General features: G+C 42.2%; 1 protein-coding gene across 2 annotated transcripts in view; it reads right to left on the bottom strand.

Moving 5' to 3' along the window:
- LOC143284634 (filamin-A-like) overlaps positions 1–13762 on the bottom strand; it is a 200330-nt gene extending 186568 nt beyond the window's left edge. Inside the window, exon 1 of one of the 2 annotated variants that reach the window (XM_076591504.1) lies at positions 13616–13762. The gene's annotated coding sequence lies outside the window, so the exon portion shown is untranslated. The remainder of the gene's footprint in view (positions 1–13615) is intronic. The other variant, XM_076591507.1, reaches the window with a different exon arrangement.
- Positions 13763–18355: the final 4593 nt, after the last annotated feature.

The following is an 18355-nucleotide window of genomic DNA, read 5'->3' as shown; positions in this document are numbered from 1 at the left end:
TTAGCATCAAGGGCTGACGAGCGGGAGATAATGGGTTCAAAACCACATCAGAGGTATACTACTGTGGGATTTTCCGTCGGCTGTGGGCTGTGGCGGGATAGTCACACGGTTGAGCCTCATCCACTCCACAGTTGCGTCTTTGAGTGTATTGCGCGAATTTCCTGACGCATGCGCCATGCGCTGATCCCCGCGTGCGTTGATGCGGGGATATCTTGATGATATGAAGCGTAGTGCCTGTCACGTTGTCTTAAACCTTGAATGTATCCCCATACCGTCATTCTTATTCTCTTCAATCACAATATACCCCACTCTTCAATTATCATAGAAATACAGGAAAGTTGTCAATAACTCTGTTTTTTCAGCACCTTGTTCTTATGATGATTTTCGTCTCGATGTCCCCTCTACTTTGACACTGGTGTTGGCTTTATGACAAAGTATTGTGTGTCAGCCGAGTGATGGGGGCCGTCTTTGTAAGAGCATGATTGTAGGTACCATGGATACCCGCTGGGAACTTAGACGGAGGGTGTATGGGGGCTTTCACTAAGTTTAGGTCCACAACAAAACAATAATTGTTGTCATCGGGAGGGCGGAGGTGGGGAGAAGGGGCCGGGGGAGGGGCTGGGGTGTGGGGGGGGGGGGGGGGGCGGGGGGGGGGGGGCTCAGTATGTGGCGTCTGAACAGGCAGAACTGAACGACATCGAAGTGATTCGACTGGGGTTGCGGAATGCGAAATGGCCCCATATTTATATCACAGTTCATCAAGAACAACGATTTCAAATATTTGGAAGAGGCATTCCACACGGAAAAATCCTGCTGAAAATTTAATAATCGTTCCAAAAACGGTGTAATTCGTGAGAAGCAGACAAGCGGAAAACAGTTTAAATGCAACAATAACTAGCATGAGAAAAATAAGAATAGGAGACGATTCTTCCGTACACTTCGTCCAAAGACTTGACAAAATTAAGGGGAACGGTTGAAAGAGATGTCACAAATGATACAAACAGGTGTGCTGCAGGCAAGCTGAAATATAAACACGATTGTGCACACAGCAAGAAGAAACTCTAGTTGAAATACAGTGAACTTATGAACCGAGCTGGACATGCATAACACATGTATTCAGTTGTGTATAACAGACAGACATTCAGACAGACCGGCAGGGGCAGAGAGACAGAATGCCGAAAACATTCCTGACACGTCAGTTCACAATTCAAAAACAGCATTCACAAAACAAATGGTGTTTTAAGTATTGTATTCAAATCAAACATACTTCCTCTCTAATATATGTATACACACATACACACACGCACGCGCGCGCACACACATACGAATTCACACACACACATACGCGCGCGCGCGCGCACACACACACACGCACACACACACACACACACACACACACACACACACACACACACACACACACGCATCAACAAACCCCAAACGCTTCATTACCTGCGAGAACTAAAAACAAACTTTTGCAAGTGAATGAGACAGCTCAGTGCTGCGTTGCACACGCAAGGCTGTCAGCCTGCCCGTCGGTCTGTATGTCTGTGTCTGTGTGTCCGTCTTTGTCTCTGCTCTCACTCTCACTCTAACGGACTCACTGACTTTGTATGGTTGGGGCCAGGAATCTACAGTACAGACAATGCGTGTCACGGGTGCACGTGTGTGGCCATCCCTCTCACCAAGCACAGGAACATGCACAAGGACACACACAACAATCAGAGAAAAACAGAATGAAAACTTTCAAAAAATAGTTTATTGGTCGGTACGAATTTTTATGTGAATTGAAGCGTTTTGAAACCACGTGCCGTCAATGATTTAGTAAATTCTTTTTCTTCTTCTCCGAGCCAGTGTTCGGGTCCACGTTCACTCATTAACATATACGAATGCGCTTTTGCGTGCATTGCTACTTTTACCCCACTGACTAAGAAGCCATACTCCCGGGATTGTCATAGTTGTGCATGCTGGGAATGTCAGTTCGTCTTTCCATGACCCACAGTACGTCGACATGGATCACGAGATCTTTAACGTGCGCATTAGATCTTCTGCATGTGTTTCTTGTTTTCCGAGGCCATAAGCAAATAAGGCTTCTAAACTGTGACGCTACTCTCACGGACATCTGGCGCCATGCCATAACTGACACGATAGTAATAGGTATTGTTTCATTTTGTCCCAGTGGTTGTGATAACTTGGCGCGAGTGAAACAAAAGCAGGTGGCTTGTGTATAAGATAGATGAACAACCGACATTCCGAAAAAAAAAAAGGGGAAAAAAAGTCTGAAAAACGCCTCCCATTCCCCGGGTCGGCTGTGCACGTGCTTTTCGTCCGCTGTTCCAACCGCGTTGTCACTGTCAGTCACCGTCCCAGACTTGCCAGGTTTGTTCCCCATCCCCTCTCCGACCCCCGACCCCCCACCTACCCCCACCCCCAACCCCCTTCGATTCCCCTCTCCCCCACACTGTTTGTGTTATGATTCAGTCAGTGATCTGATTACGATGACATGTACACCTACGTCAATGAGCTCTTCACTGTCATCAATATGCAGGTGAGCGGCGAGTTTTAAGTGCGAAGATTGCTGGTTTCAAAGTAAGGTAAGTAGAACTGATGTGCACCGTCACGTTCATAACATGACTGCTTCATGACCTTTTGTGTGACGGACTGCGTGTCGTCTGCAGCCTGTGATATCGAAAGCTCCATGCACATGAAGCGGGTAAGACATTAGCAGGTGTGCACAGGTGTTTACCTGGGAGATTGGAATATAAATGATTACCACCCTAACCCACCAGGTACCCATACCAGGATCGATCCTATGACCCTCAGACTGGGAGGCCAACCCTCGGACGACTCGGCTATTCCGCCCGTTGTTATTTATTTAACCTGGGCGAATTCGATGCTTTATTTTATTTTATTTTATTTCTCTCTGTGTGTGTGTGTGTGTGTGTGTGTGTGTGTGTGTGTGTGTGTGTGTGTGTTCTTAAAATGGAACATATAATTAAGAGCATTAAGCGTCGACAGATGACATTTCACACAAAAAATGCCAATTATACATATGAGATTTTGCTTCGGATTGAAATAAAAGCAGGGGAAAGGTGACAAGGAACACACCCTTCACTTCCCACCCCCTTTCCCCTGTTTAACTGTTTGAAACTGTAATTTTAACTCCATAAGCGGGTCACGCGAAGCGAACTGGAATAACAAACAAAAAGCCGTTGTAATGTTTGCTTGGGACTGAGAGATCGAGAACTTGTCTGACAAATAACAGTTTTCCTTAACAGAAAACAAAAGTGCTTCATGTAAAACAATAACTCACATGAGCAAGATTGTTTGCTGATTTAACAAAACTTATCTAACTCGATACACCAAACATAAGCCAATCGAAGTACGATATTTTCAGATCTTATCAAAATGGATGTCTATACCCATCGATGGGCTAGCTGTTGTGAAATCCTCAATGTTTTCAAATGTGTCATTTGCATAGATCGAATCCTGTTAGTTGCTAAACTCTCCCAGACAAAGAGATAACCCATTCGCAGATACGCACTTTCAATGTTTAACTTCTGACATATTTGCAGACCACATACTTGGGCGCAAGCGCATGCGTAAGAAGGATGAGGGGCAGGGGTTAAGAGGTTGGGTAAGACAGAATGTCGTCTGCTAACCCATCACAGTCGCGACAATGCTGTTCACGTGAAGGAATGCGTAGTCAGCGAATATGAATTGTATACTTTTTTTTTCTTTCCTTCCTTCTTTCTTTCTTTCTTTTGCCTTTCCATTTTATTGTACTATTGTATGCCCGCTCGATCTTCTCTCTTCCTCTGTCTGTTTTGTGGAAGTCAGTGTTTGTATAGATCTTCATAGATCTGTCCCATTTTCTCTAACATTTCCCTGCGAACTGTAATCCTTCACTCAACTGATTTCTCTCTCTCTCTCTCTCTCTGTTGTGGTGTTTGCGTCGCAGTTGCTGTTGTTGTGATTGCTGCTTGTCTTATTTGCTTGCATGAGCCACGCTCGCTTATGATAACGCATGGAATCGAATGAATTTGCAGATACTTTTATTCTGCACCTTGCTCTTTCCGGCATTACAAGACGAGTGTCTTTTAAGGTCAAAATTCCCAAACAAAGGAAGATTTCACAACACTACATGTGTGTGTGTGTGTGTGTGTGTGTGTGTGTGTGTGTGCCTAGGTACATTTCTGTGTGTGCGTGCACGTGTCCAAATCCGTGTGGGTGTTGTTGCTTTTTTGTTTTGTTGTTGTTGTTGTTGTTGCTTTTTTTTTTTCTTTTTTTGTTCTAGCACAGGCCTGATCATAATTATGATAATTTGGCTTATTCGTTATTAAGATTACGCATGTGATGACACACATGCATGTGTGTGCGAGTGAGTGGGTACTTGAGAGAGAGAGACAGACAGACAGACAGAGAGAGCGTATGTGTGTGTGTGGAGCAGGAAGGGAACACGAGGGAGATGGGAGGAGAAAATGACGTAAGATACGAATGACGAAATTTCAGACGTAACTATCAATTTACGGTTAGATTTAGTTGACTAAAGTTAGAGTTTTCATCAGAATGTTTTAATAAAAAATAAAAAAAAACAGACCGAGATAATATTGTTTTCGATGTAAGAAGTGTGTGTGTCTGTGTGAGCAGGCATGCGTAAAAAGGGCGACTGGTGTGTGGACAGCAAGTCTCTTTGATGGAAACTGAAATACCAAAGCCCATGGGTTTATTTCAATACCATTGCTGCACATTCTCTCAATTGACAGAAATGTAACTCAAGTAAAACACACATAGACAACGTTACAAGCATTGCCATTGGTAACAGTTACATTCGAACGGAAACAACCGAACAAATACTCAAAACAGATAACAACCAGAAAGCCCTTAATGCCTGGCCTGTGAGTTTGGTGTATATGCAGGAATTGTTTCTTTTCCTTCTTTTAGATATTTTTGTTTGTTTTATGTAACGTGCTGAAGCATATCTAGATCAAGTTGCACGCTTTGTACCTTCTTTGAAACTGAAAAGTACTACTGGTATCTGTTCTTCACAACTAAAGTGCCTCTCATCGCTAAAATGTATTATATTGGGTTCGAAGTGAGAGGAGTGTAGAAGAGAAAGAAAAAGAAGAGGAGACAGTCTATAAGAGCAATTCATACAGTTAGCCAGTGAGAAAGAAGAACGCGGAGATGCAAAGGCCTATAGAATACTTGATCATCTTTATAACAATTTGTGTATTGTGTAAAACACGTCCAAAACAGATATAGAGCAATAAAATCACCGACTCCTGATTCACGCTTTTAGCATTCACTCGGTGTTGAACAAAAACAACAACAACAACAAATAACTTTTCCGGACTGATGAACATATTTTCTCCCACGCTTTTCATGTCATCCCATCCACTCCCCAACATGAAAGATTCACTGCTGTTTCATGAGTGGACAGGTTCAGAGATGCTTGCCTGGAGGTAAAAACTCAATTTGTTGTCATTCAAGAGCGTGAGTGGAGTTGTGTAATAAACTGTTTGAGGTTTTCTGTCTGACTTTACATTCATGCAACTCGTTGAAAACGGGTTTTCGCTCTCACGCCTATTGCTTTGCTGTTGATATTCTCAGCCACTTGAAGGAGGTAACATCCATGCACACAGTGAAACAGAGTGACGAGAGTGAGTGGGTGAGAGAGAAAGAGAGACAGACAGACAGACAGAGACAGAAGAAACTGACATATACAAAGAGAGACAGAGAGAGATGTGTGTGTGTGTGTGTGTGTGTGTGTGTGTGTGTGCAAACGTGCGTGCGTATGTGTGCAGTCCGTAGCTGGGAGGTGAGAGAAAAAAAACAACAACACTTCATACACGGCTCAGCATACCCCGAAGGCATTTTGTTTCGAGAACTCCAATAACTTTCGACAGATGGAGTCGATAAGCTATATACCCCAGCCATAGGCACTTGTCTGATTTATCAAAAGAATGGGTCGACCAGGAATTCTTTGGGAACCCACCCACAGTAGGTGTCAGTGCCACACTGGAACAGTCGTTTGCTGTAAAGCACATGACTAAGGTCAATGGAACTGGGGGTGCATAATAAAATACGGCATCAATAACTGTCAACCCTGTGTGTGATAGTGTGAACTCTTCACAAAGACATGTGAATGGGTGGAAGAGCAGAGTTTTCATCTGACTTGTTTTTTTTTTTGTTTTGTTTTTTTTTTCCTTCCCCTCCCTTTCGTATTGTGTGTGTGTGTGTGTACGTGTGAGTGTGTGTGCGTGTGTGTGTGTTATGAGTCACAGCGGATGTTTATTGCTTCTGTAACACGAATGGGAGTCCCTATTGTAAGAATGCAGTGTGTTGCATGGGGTGATTTAGTTGTTGTTGCTGCTCTGTCGGTCTGTCTGTCTCTCTCTTCTCTCTCTTTATATATATATATATATATATATATATATATATATGTGTGTGTGTGTGTGTGTGTGTGTGTGTGTGTGTGTGTGTGTGTGTGTGTGTAATGTATATGTGAGTGTGGCATGGGGGAATACTGAATCCGCGGTTCGCGTGTGTGCATGTGTGTGCATGAGTGCGTTCGCGCGCACGTATTTGTGTATATATATATATATATATATATGTGTGTGTGTGTGTGTGTGTGTGTGTGTGTGTGTGTGTGTGTGTGTGTGTGTGTGTGTACGTACATCATAAATATAAAAGAGTGTACGCTCGCACGTACAAATCAAAACATTTTAAACGTGACTACGAAGCATATTGTATTTCCACCTTATTTCTTGGTCCTTCGTACTGAATCATGCTGAAAAAGCATAAATCTACCTACTATTAATTTCTCTTTTGTAAACAGTATTATGCGGATATATAATATAAACTCATGAACGCTGAAATAAGAATAACCCATCTGCTAAGAACGAGCTGTTACTGAAAATCACCACCAGTACATCTTTAAAATCAACAACAATAACAACAAACATGTATAGATGACAAGGAGAAAAACGTGTGGTGCCAGGCGAACAATACCGCAATGGTCGTCTCTCACCCATTACAACACCTTCAGTTTACCCCTGGGTCAAATCACTCAGTGAATTGACGGAAAATACCTCCAAATACAAATCAAGTTCAAGAGTTCGCTGATCAAAAAAAAGGACTGTATTGCGCTAAATGCTTTCTTTCTCTTTTTTTAAAAAATATTTATTTATTAAATATTTGATTCTATTCATTTCATTTTCTCTTGTTCAGGTTCGTCCCAAGTTCTTCTTGATAGGAATAATTATATGTCATACGGGCGAATATTTTTTCTAGTCAGATGATAGCAGGTGTAATTCCACTCGGAAGATAATATAAAAGCAGTTTCATCTGAACAAACTGTAGTGACTGGCCCCTGAGTGTCTTGTGGCCTCGCTTCTGAAGTTCCATAGCCTCGTTGTCTTTCGGTATTTCTCTCTAACCCACCCCCACACCCCTCCTGACCCCCACCCCTTTCTTCCCTCCCTAACATTTGGTCCCAAAGGGCCCACCTCAGCTTGCAGAGGCGCTAAGTTTGCGGGTGTCTTTCAAGTCAAATTTGTATGTCCCCGTTTGGCCTTTTCAGTCAAACCATTTTCCACGCTGTACGTGTGTGGGTGTGAACCCGTTACCCTTTGACGTGTGTGTGTATCGAGGTCCGTGCTGGGACTACTGATGTGGGAGAGGGAGGTGTTGGCCGGTGGATGGGGGGTGTTAGTGTGAGATCAAGGGATGTGGTGTGATGTGGTGTGATGTTGCAGTTGTAGGCGTATGTATGTTATAGGTATGGCAGAGGGCTGGGAGAGAAGTAGAGACAAACAGAAAGAAACAGAAAGAGATGCAAAGAAAGAGCAAGGGAGACAGACTGAAAGACAGACTGTGACAGAGACAGGGAGACAGGGAAACGGATAGAGACGGAGTGAAAGAGAGAGAGACATTTGTGTGTGTGTGTGTGTGTGTGTGTGTGTGTGTGTGTGTGTGTGTGTGTGTGTGTGTGTGTGTGTGTGTGTGTGTGTGCACTGCGAGAGCTGAGAGAGCCACAGACAGACATCGAGACAGAGACAAAAAAACAAAACAAAAAAAAACCGCGACAGAGAGAAATCCAGGCAGACATACATAAACAAGGACAGAGAGGGAGAGAGGTTGGTGCAGCGGTGAGGCAGAGACAGACAGACAGACAGACAGAAAAAGAAAGCAAGGTTTGTATACAGACACAGACACATAAAGATGTCAAAATACGCACAAAAACAGTACCACAGGTCATGGATTGTTGCACTTGATACTGCGAGACCACGAACTCAGCAAGATGAATGTGCCACCAAATACGCAGGGTGCGGAGGGGGGGGGATGAGGAGATGGAGAATGTGAAAAACAATTATGGGAGAGGGAAGTGGCCTCAAATAGGCGTTGACGAAGGGTCAGAGGTCTGACACGATACGAGAGAAAGTCTGTGTCCGGGTCAAGATGGGGATGCAGTGGGTGTATGGTAGGGAGGGCCGGTACAGTGAAACGATTGGGTTGTGTGGGCTGAGAGCTGTGTGTGTGTGTGTGTGTGTGTGTGTTCGTGTGTGTGTTCGTGTGTGTGTATGCATGCGTGTGTGTGTATGATTGCATGCATTATTGTATGTAGGTGAATAGATGCGTGTACATGTGTGTGATTGTGTGTATGTATGGAGCATTGTTGTAGTCCCTTCACCACCCTCACCCCCTTAAATCATGCACCAAAGTAATCTGATCGATAGACAGGTAAGTACTGACAGGTAGGTGGGAATCCAGACAGGAAGTTGAGATAGCTCAGACCCAGCCGATACGCACACATCTGTGCGCTTGTTCCAAGTCTTTCGTGAGTGCTTAGTTTAAGTGTGATGTATATAGTCTATGTACTTACGCATGTAGGTACGTGTGCCTGTCCGTGTACTGATGCACACATGTATGAATGCATGCATGTGTTGCATGTGCATTGCTTTGCCCACCAGTTATAGACCAAATTAATTTGACAGGTACGTACCTTCTGGCGGGTGAGGAGGTTAGGTATGTAGGAAGGTAGACACGCAGGAAGATTGGTGGGTAGATATATAGGTAGGTGCTGGTAGTCTGACAGACAGGCTCTGCCTGTAAAGCCAAAGTGTAACACCCACACAAAAATGATAAACCATCCACCGACTGTATGGCACACTAGATGATTCATTCACCATCATACCTCAAATTCTCCATGACACACTCCTCAATTCAGCCTGCACATAGGACACGGTCACCTGTCCGCCCACACACTCTTTAACGTATTGCCAAACACGTATTGCAGCCCCCATGGTATTCACTGTGTCCACCTATACGGAAATCCTAACGCTCTCTCTGGGCCGAGTTACATGAGCGATCATGCAGCGCTGAGTAAGCCTGGCGTTTGAAGGTTCTGAAGTCTATGGAATTGGCGTGCAGTTTGGAATGTTTTCAGTGCTAAGTAAACTTAGTGCTGCTCATGCTACCCAGCCACGGTCTGTAACCAAGATGTGATGAGAAGCGTATCGTATCGTATGTATCGTATCGTATAGTATTGTATTGTAACACAAGTCACATCAGATTTCTCTGTGTGAAATTCGAGCTACTCTCCCCAGGGAGCACCGAGAGCGCCATCCCTTTTTTTCTTTCCTTCTTTGCATTTTTTTCTGCCTGCAGTTTTATTTGTTTTCCTATCCATGTGAATTTTTTTCTACAGAATTTTGCCAGGGACAACCCTGTTGTTGTCGTGGGTTCTTTTGTGTGCGCTAAGTGCATGCTGCACACAGGACCTCGGTTTATCGTCTCATCCGAATGACTAGCGTCCAGACCACCGCTCACTGAAGGTCTAGTGGAGGGGGAGAAAGTACTGGCGACTGTGGGATTCGAACCAGTGCGCTCAGATTCACTAGCTTCCTAGGCGGATGCGTTAGCTCTTGGCCAACACTCCACATGTGTGTGTGTGTGTGTGTGTGTGTGTGTGTGTGTGTGTGTGAGAGAGAGAGAGAGAGAGAGAGAGAGAGAGAATGTGTGTGTGTGTGTGTGTGTGTGTGTGTGTGTGTGCGTGAGTATGTGTGTGTGTGTGTGGGTGTGTGCATTCACATCTGCAGTCGCCTAATCACCACGACCCCTGCTAACCCGGACACAGCCACCAGTCGACCCACGGACTCTGCAAATAGTCCAGTGCCGTCTTTACAAACACGTATTGCAGTCCCAATTGTTGGCCTGTACGCTTTGAAATGATGATGCATTAACCTATTGTCTGTAAACATCCTTCACAAAGCAAGCATGACAGATAGACAGATAGTGTAATATATACTACGGTTACTATGTATACATTTTTTTTTCCAAAAGAAGAACCCCGTCTCTGAAATGTATTCCTTTGATACTGTGTGTGTGTGTGTGTGTGTGTGTGTGTGTGTGTGTGTGTGTGTGTGTGTGTGTGTGCGACTGACTGTGACTGTAACTGTGTCTGTCTGTCTGTCTGTCTGTCTGTCTCTCTCTCTCTCTCTCTCTCTCTCTCTCTCTCTGTCTCTCTCTTTGTGGGCGCGTGCGTGCGTGCGTCTTCCCAGTGTGTGCGTGTGTGCTCACGCGGGTGTGAGTGCAGTGTGTGCGTGTGTGTGTGTCTGTCTGTCTGTCCGAGCGCGCGCGCGCGTGTGTGTGTCTATGTGCCGGTGTGCGTGTGAGTGTTGTCTATGTCGTACTCTGTCGAAATATTGTCCGAACTCTTTACAGGCCAGAGGATCACCGAGATTAGAATAAATGACGTTTACCCCATTCATTTCGAATAAAGCCAGTTACTGAGTTTGTTAGCTTTTGAGATGCAACTGTTGAATACATGTCTTAACTTTCGAGAATGTGATCACGCGCTTTTCGCGACTTGTTCATTCGCAATTTCATCTGTCTCTTCCTTCTGATCTTTCGTAATCCGAAATTAATAACACCTACAACACACACACACACACACACACACACACACACACACACACACACACACACACAAAAGAAAAAAAAAGCCTCCCTCTGTTTGATATGGATCACTGAGCTCGATGACATGGATCAACGCCCTCTTTTACAAAAGTCAATGAAAAAGACGTTTTTCAACTAACCTCCGGATACCACTCGAGACGTGCATACTAATGTATGCTTCTTCTTCTTCTTCTTCTTTCCTTCTCCGGCCTCCTTCTTCTTCTCTCTCGCTCTCTCCCTCCCCCCTCTCTGTCTCTGTCTGTCTGTCTCTCTCTCTCTCCGTCCTCTCTCCTCCCCTTCTTTGTCTTACCCCCCCCCCCCCTCTCTCTCTCTCTCTTTCTCATATATCTGACGCAGTAAACAGAAGTGACCACAGGTGAGGCCAGGTGGGCAAGGTAAGTAAGCACAGGTGGGAAAGCGGGCAGACAAGACGTGGTCATTGATCCAAGACCCCAGGAGGGGTTTAGCGGTCCCTCCGCTTCACAATAGCAGTAAACATTGGTAGAATTCCTGACAAGATAAGGGTCTGTATCCACGTATCCACGGGTGGGGGAGGTTTGTTGCATGATTCGTAGTGGGTGGGTTTTTTGTTGTTGTTGTTGTTGTTGGTTTTTGTTGTTGTTGTTGCTGTTTTTGCTGAGCTTGGGGATCTGAGGAGGTGTGCGACTGTCTTGATGCTTATGGGTTCCTTTAATTAATTAAAGGTGTGTGTGTGTGCGTGTGCATGTGTGTGTGTGTGTGTGTGTGTGGTTGGGTGTGTGTGGGTGGGATCGGTGTGGGTGGGGGTGTTTGAGTGTGGGTGGGGGTGTGTATGTGTGTATATGTGTGTGAATGGGTGTGTGTGTGGGGGGGGGGGGGGGGGGGTCGGGGGAGTACGTGCATTATTTACAAACACATGCGTGCGAACGCGATCATCCATGAACGTTCTACCTCCTGTAATTCCTTCAATCCATCAGTCAATCAATCAGTCTCTCTCGCTGTGTGTGTGTGTGTGTGTGTGTGTGTGTGTGTGTGTGTGTGTGTGTGTGTCTCCCTTGCTATATACATATGCACTCACAAACACACAAACTCACAAATGAATACTACACAAACCTGAACACGTGTGCACACAAACATGCACATGGCACACACATATGCACACGCACTTGCACACATACATACATACATACTTAAATATATAAAAAGAGGTTGGTAATATCAAAGTAAGAAAAAAACAAAACAAAACCAAAGACTAGATGAATGAGTGGACAGATGTACAGACGGACAGAGAGACATAACGACATACAAGACAGAGAAACAGACAAGAATTTCAAGAAAGGATGGCAAAGACAGTGAATACCACACCCACTATATATGCCTAGTTCCGCAGTCCCCCCCACCCTGATGCGACACATTTTACTGTTTCTATAGCCCTTTCCTCCTCACTGAGCAGATCACATTTCTTCGGCTGGCTATGTAGATTCCTCCCACTGGAAGAGAAGAGTCGCTACATAAACAGACGTGTTCTGTAGACAGGGGTGTGGGAGGGTATAGGGATTCACAATACAAGGAGAGAAAAAAAAGTTGCTGATTTTCGGTCTTAAACGTTTGCCTGTACACGCTATGCCTACTGACACACGCGACTGTTTTCAGTTCTGACCAAGTTAAAAGCAACATCAGTATGATTTGTTTGTCGTTGACAACTCAGTTATTTCCAACAGTTATGTCAGTTTCACCAGCAAACGCCACCTGTGCACCACAAATGAGTGTATTGATATCCCCCCCCCCCCACTCTCTCTCTCTCTGTCTGTCTCTGTCTCTGTCTCTGTCTCTCTCTCTCTCTCTCACACACACACACACACACACACACACACACACACACACACACACTACAAGCACGTTTCACATACACACAGTCATGCACACAGACGCACGCGAGCGGGCACCGCTACCACCACTGCCGAGCAACCTTAACATCACAACAGCAAAAGCAAAACTTCGTTCACACAGAACATCAACATACCTGAACACACGATCTGAAAAAAAATTTTAAAGAAAAAAAAGGAAGAAGAAGAAGAAATTTAAGCACACTAATTATTTTGTACCAGCGCAAATTCACCGATCTTTTCAAACTGAACACAAACATAATTATTGCCCCAAAAGCTGCCTGTGTAGGTTTGTCAACACTACCAATAATTTCCGCCTGCTGCTGTTCATCACTCGATGTCACTTTAATGATTCAGACCAACACATTCGTCAACACTGCGGCTGCACTTAGTTTTCAACATATATTACACCATTGCAGCTGCTGCTTCTGCGATACACAGCCTTTACCTTTTTATAAAATGATCATCAAGAAGAGTACAGCGAGGATCGCTACAGTGAAATAACTGCATGATGCAAACGTTATAAAAAAAATTTTTAAAATAATAATGATAATCTATGTTCGTTTGTTTATGAACAAACTTGCCACTGGAATAAACTTTCGATTTCAAAGATTTTCCCCTTACATTCATACATTTCTTCTTTTTTTTTCTTCTATCTTCGAACTTATTTGTTTAGATGCTTGAATGAGTTCTTCACAATAGAGATTTGTAATTTTGCACCAATACTTTTTACTTCTTTACAAACTTTTACAAACAGCATTGAATAAATGACAAAGGAAAACACTAACTTGTAGACGACAGGACAGGAACCAGTTACGTGTTCAACAGCCACAGTGTTCCAGACAGGTGTCAGACACACGTTGCATACACCATACAAATTAGTTGTGTCGTCTGCTTCGGTGGATGATCGTGTGTGTTAGCGTCCGTGGTGTGCGCCTGTGTGCCCGCCGTCCCATTGCATTGTGGGCCAGTGGTGGTCGGTGGCAGCTTGTGTCACCTGAGAGGTAGAGAGGTTGAGGAGGGAAGGGGGGGTTGTGCTTCAGCTCACGACCTTTTCTTATTTAAATTTCGGGGGTTATCTCACATTGGTAGGTTTGTTTTTGTTGTTGTTGTTATTTTTGTTTGTTTTTGTTTGCTTGCTTTTTTTTTTTTTTTAGTTTGGTTTGTGTGTGTGTGTGTGTGTGTGTGTGTGTGTGTGTGTGTGTGTGTGGTTATTTGTGTTACGTCATTCTGCTTTTTGTTTGTATTGATTTCAGTGTTGTGTTCAACTGAAAAAGAACCCGTGGCAACAAAAGTGTTGTCCTCTGGCGTAATTGTGTGCAAGAAATACATTCTGATAGGTACACAAAAATATAAGCATGTACCCAAGGCCTGACTAAGCACGTTGGGTTATGCTGCTATACTGCTGTGAGGCATCTGCCTAGCAGATGTGGTGTAGCGTATATGGATTAGTGTCCAAGCGCAGTGACGCCTCCTTGAGAAACTGAAACAGCCAAATTGTGCGTTAATGATGTCATTGATTGTTGTTCTGTCAAAGTAGTCATTTAAGACTGACAGCTAATAGTAATGATCGATGGCATCTGTACTTCTCTCTCTCTCTCTCTCTCTCTCTCTCTCTCTCTCTCTCTCTCTCTCTCTCGCTGTGTGTGTGTGTGTGTGTGTGTGTGTGTGTGTGTGTCTCTCTCGCGATATATATATATATATATATATATATATATATATATATATATATAAATGCGTGTGTGTGTGTGTGTGTATTATGCATATAATTATGTATATATATATATATAATATATATATATTATGCATATAATTATGTATATATGATGCATATATATATATATATAAATCTCTCTCTCTCTCTCTCTCTCTATATATATATATATATATATATGTATTTTATATATATGTGTGTGTGTGTGTGTGTCTGTCTGTCTGTGTGTGTGTGTGTCTGTGTGTATTCTATTTTCACTCACCAAATATATTGTAGAAGCATATAACATTAGAAGGAAAAGATTAACCGAAAGATAGTTTTAACTTGATAGAAAATGTAAAATCCATAACTCAATTTAGATTGGTAAATAACCAAAAAGAGGCTCGGCTGCAAAAGAGGCTTCACTAGCATTAAAAAACATGAAAAAAAATGTTAAAAGCCCAGGAACAGATGGAATGACAGTTGATTTCTTTCTTTTTTTTCTGGAAACAGATAGGTGGTTTTGTTGTACGATCTCGTTTGAGGGTTTGAGAAAAAAGAGATGTCCATTACACAGAGAGAAGGTACCATAATTTGCCTACCAAAAGGAGATAAACCCAGAGAATATCTTAAAAACTGGCGTCCAATGTCACTGTTAAACGTAACTCATAAAACTGGCTCGACCTGCATTGCAAATAGAATGAGAACAGTCCTGGATAAACTTATTAATCAAGATCAAACGGGTTTTGTATCTGGCAGATATAGAGGAGATAATCTAAGGCTTATTTATGATATAATCTATTACTTGAAGGAAAAAAATCTACCAGGACTATTAGTTTCAATAGACTTTGAGAAGGCTTTTGATTCAGTTAGTTGGAAATATATGCATAAAGTTTTAAAATATTTGGGTTTTGGTGAGGATATTCGTAGATGGGTAGAAGCGTTCTGCACCAATATGAAATCCTCAATAGTAGTTAATGCTAAAGTATCTACAAGTATACAGATTGAACGAGGCTGTAGACAGGGAGACCCACTCTCACCCTATTTGTTTATTTTGTGCGCAGAGATAATGGCTTGCAAAATTCGTCAAAATACAAACATAAAAGGTATTAAGATATCAGAGGTAGAATTTAAGATTAGCCAGCTTGCTGATGATACGTCTTATTTTTTAGAGGGTGACAAAAAATCATATGGAGAACTGTTCAAAGAACTAGAAGATTTTGAAACAGTTTCAGGACTCAAATTAAATCACGAAAAAACATGCAATGTATGGCTAGGAAATAAGCGTAATTATGATACAGTTTATTTATCAAATTTGAAAATGAATTGGAATCCAGCACAGTTTAAAATCCTGGTTTACTAACGATTTGCGTAATATAATAGATTTAAATATAACTGATAAGTTCAATGAAACAAAAAAACTGTTTAACGTGTGGATAAAAAGACCAAATACACATCTAGGAAGAGTAGCTGTTCTTAAGTCGATTATCTTGTCAAAATTAATTTACTTATGGATTATGCTTCCAAATCCACCAGATAATAGTATTCAAGAATTGCAAAAAAAAAATGTGTTTTAATTTTGTATGGGATAAAAAGAAGGACAAAGTTAAAAGATCAGTGGCAGTGCACAGTGTACAAAACGGGGGTATAAATATTCCACATATTCTACCATTCATAAAATCTTTAAAACTCACATGGTTGAAAAAATGCTACAATATGTCGTATCGTCCAAAATGGAAAACTATATTATCAAAAGAATGTCCAGAAGTTGAAATGTTACAAGAATATGGTCCAATAGTTCTCACAGTTGGAGGACGTATAATAAACCCCTTTTGGAAAGATGTGTTTCGTAGCTACACAGAATTTTATGACAAAACTGACATACATGTTAAGCAAGATATTCTGATGGAACCTTTGTTTTTTTAATAACAAATTTAAGATTGATGGTAAAGTCTTGTATTTTGAAGACTGGGTCAGAAAAGATGTTTATTTTGTGAAAGACATTGTGAAAGAGAATGGACTTTTTTTTTTCAATATTCAAGAATTCCAAGATAAAATTGAAAATCGAGTCCCAATGTTAGAATACTTCGGTTGTGTTAATTCAGTTAAAAGTTTTTTTAAGAGAAAAGAACATAACATTTGAAAACAATGATCACAAAGGAATCAACTTTAATAAAGCATACACGTGCAAAGATAAAGGCCCTAAGAGGAACGAAATGTTTCTACGAAATAATAATTGGTAAACCAGAAAAGCCAAATGCCTGTAAAAATTGGGACTTGATTTTTGAAAACAAGCTTGACTGGAAAAACATTTTTTTCAATACAAAAAAATCCATGAAATAAGGTTGAAATGGTTCCAGATGAAAATTAATTATCATATTCTTGTGACAAATTCGGTTTTGATGAAGATGGGAATACTCCCACATAATATGTGTAATTTTTGTAAGGAAGAAAGAGATACAATTCTGCATTATTTATGGGAATTGTAACCATGTACAACATTTTTGGAAGGAGTTTGTGAGATATTTAAAAGAAAAGTGTTTACATTGTGATAGACTTAACCTGAATGACACACTGGTGCTTTTTGGACATAACAAAATGAAAACTGATGAATGTTTCTCATATATTTTATTGATAGCTAAATTCTATGCATACAAATGTAGAATCAGCAAAATAAAACTAACATTACAAATGTTCAAAAAAGACCTCAAACAAGCATATGAAGTAGACAAGTATGCCTTTAACATAACTATGGAATAACAAGTTTGTGGAAAAATGGGCACTTTATAACTGTTTGATACAAGATTAAGCTATACAATGCTACCTTGGAATTTTGACATTGAACATATATTGTTTTGCTGCTATAGATTTGTCAGTACTTAGAACTAAATTATATGCTTACCCTATACTTTCTAATGCACAAAACATAAATTCTGTATCTGTAAACCTTTGTCTGAATAAAAAATGTTGAAAAAAAACACACAAAAAAACCCGTCAAGCCCAGGTTAATCCCGGGGTCTATGTAGACTACCCTGGAATGACCCCCTGACGCAAACTAACTAGTCAGAAGTGTCCCCCCCCCACCCCCCTACCCTCCTCCTCGCCCCTAGTTGGATTTTACCCCTAAACACCCCACACCTCCACCCCACACCCCTACGCCTCCAGTAATGGACATGGGGGTGATTCTGAGCTTGTTTGAAATGACCGTCGATTTTAAATTTGGCCTTTTATAGGCAAAGTAGAAACCCCAACACCCCCACATTTGCTACCGTTTAAGTTATAATGGAGAGAGATCAGTAAAGGTCAGCCCACAATGGTCCCCCACACCCCACACCCCGACCCCCTTACTTTTTCAGTCTACTGGATTAAACCTGTAAGAAGGGAGAAATTTCCAGCTCAGTATGGGGGTCGATCTTGAATATCCACGAATATAAAAACGACCCAGGGTCTATCGAGGCTAGCCGAGAATGACGCTGGGGTAAAATCCCAGCAGGGGATAGTTTGAGGTTGTTACACCGATTGTCCCTTCACCTGGCGCGCGGCGTCCACTGTGTCACACCGCTGCACGAGAGGTCCTGTGATGAACAAACAGGGCGTGGCCGTCGGTGGTCCGTTTCGTATCGTATCGTATCGTATTGCGCTGCACTGCACTGCGCTGCACTGCACTGCACTGTATTCTGTTCTATTCTGGCAAATTGCATAGCATTACATAGCAATTCATTATATTGTATTGCATTCTACTGTATTGTGTCAGTTTAGTATGGTGTTGTGTAGTGCAGTGTAGTGCAATGTATTGTAGTGTAGTGTAGTGTAGTGTAGTGTAGTGTATTTTGTC

This window comes from Babylonia areolata, chromosome 8 (assembly GCF_041734735.1).
Source record: "Babylonia areolata isolate BAREFJ2019XMU chromosome 8, ASM4173473v1, whole genome shotgun sequence".
Taxonomy (NCBI): Eukaryota; Metazoa; Mollusca; class Gastropoda; order Neogastropoda; family Buccinidae; genus Babylonia; species Babylonia areolata.
This window is presented reverse-complemented; position numbering and strand designations above follow the sequence as displayed.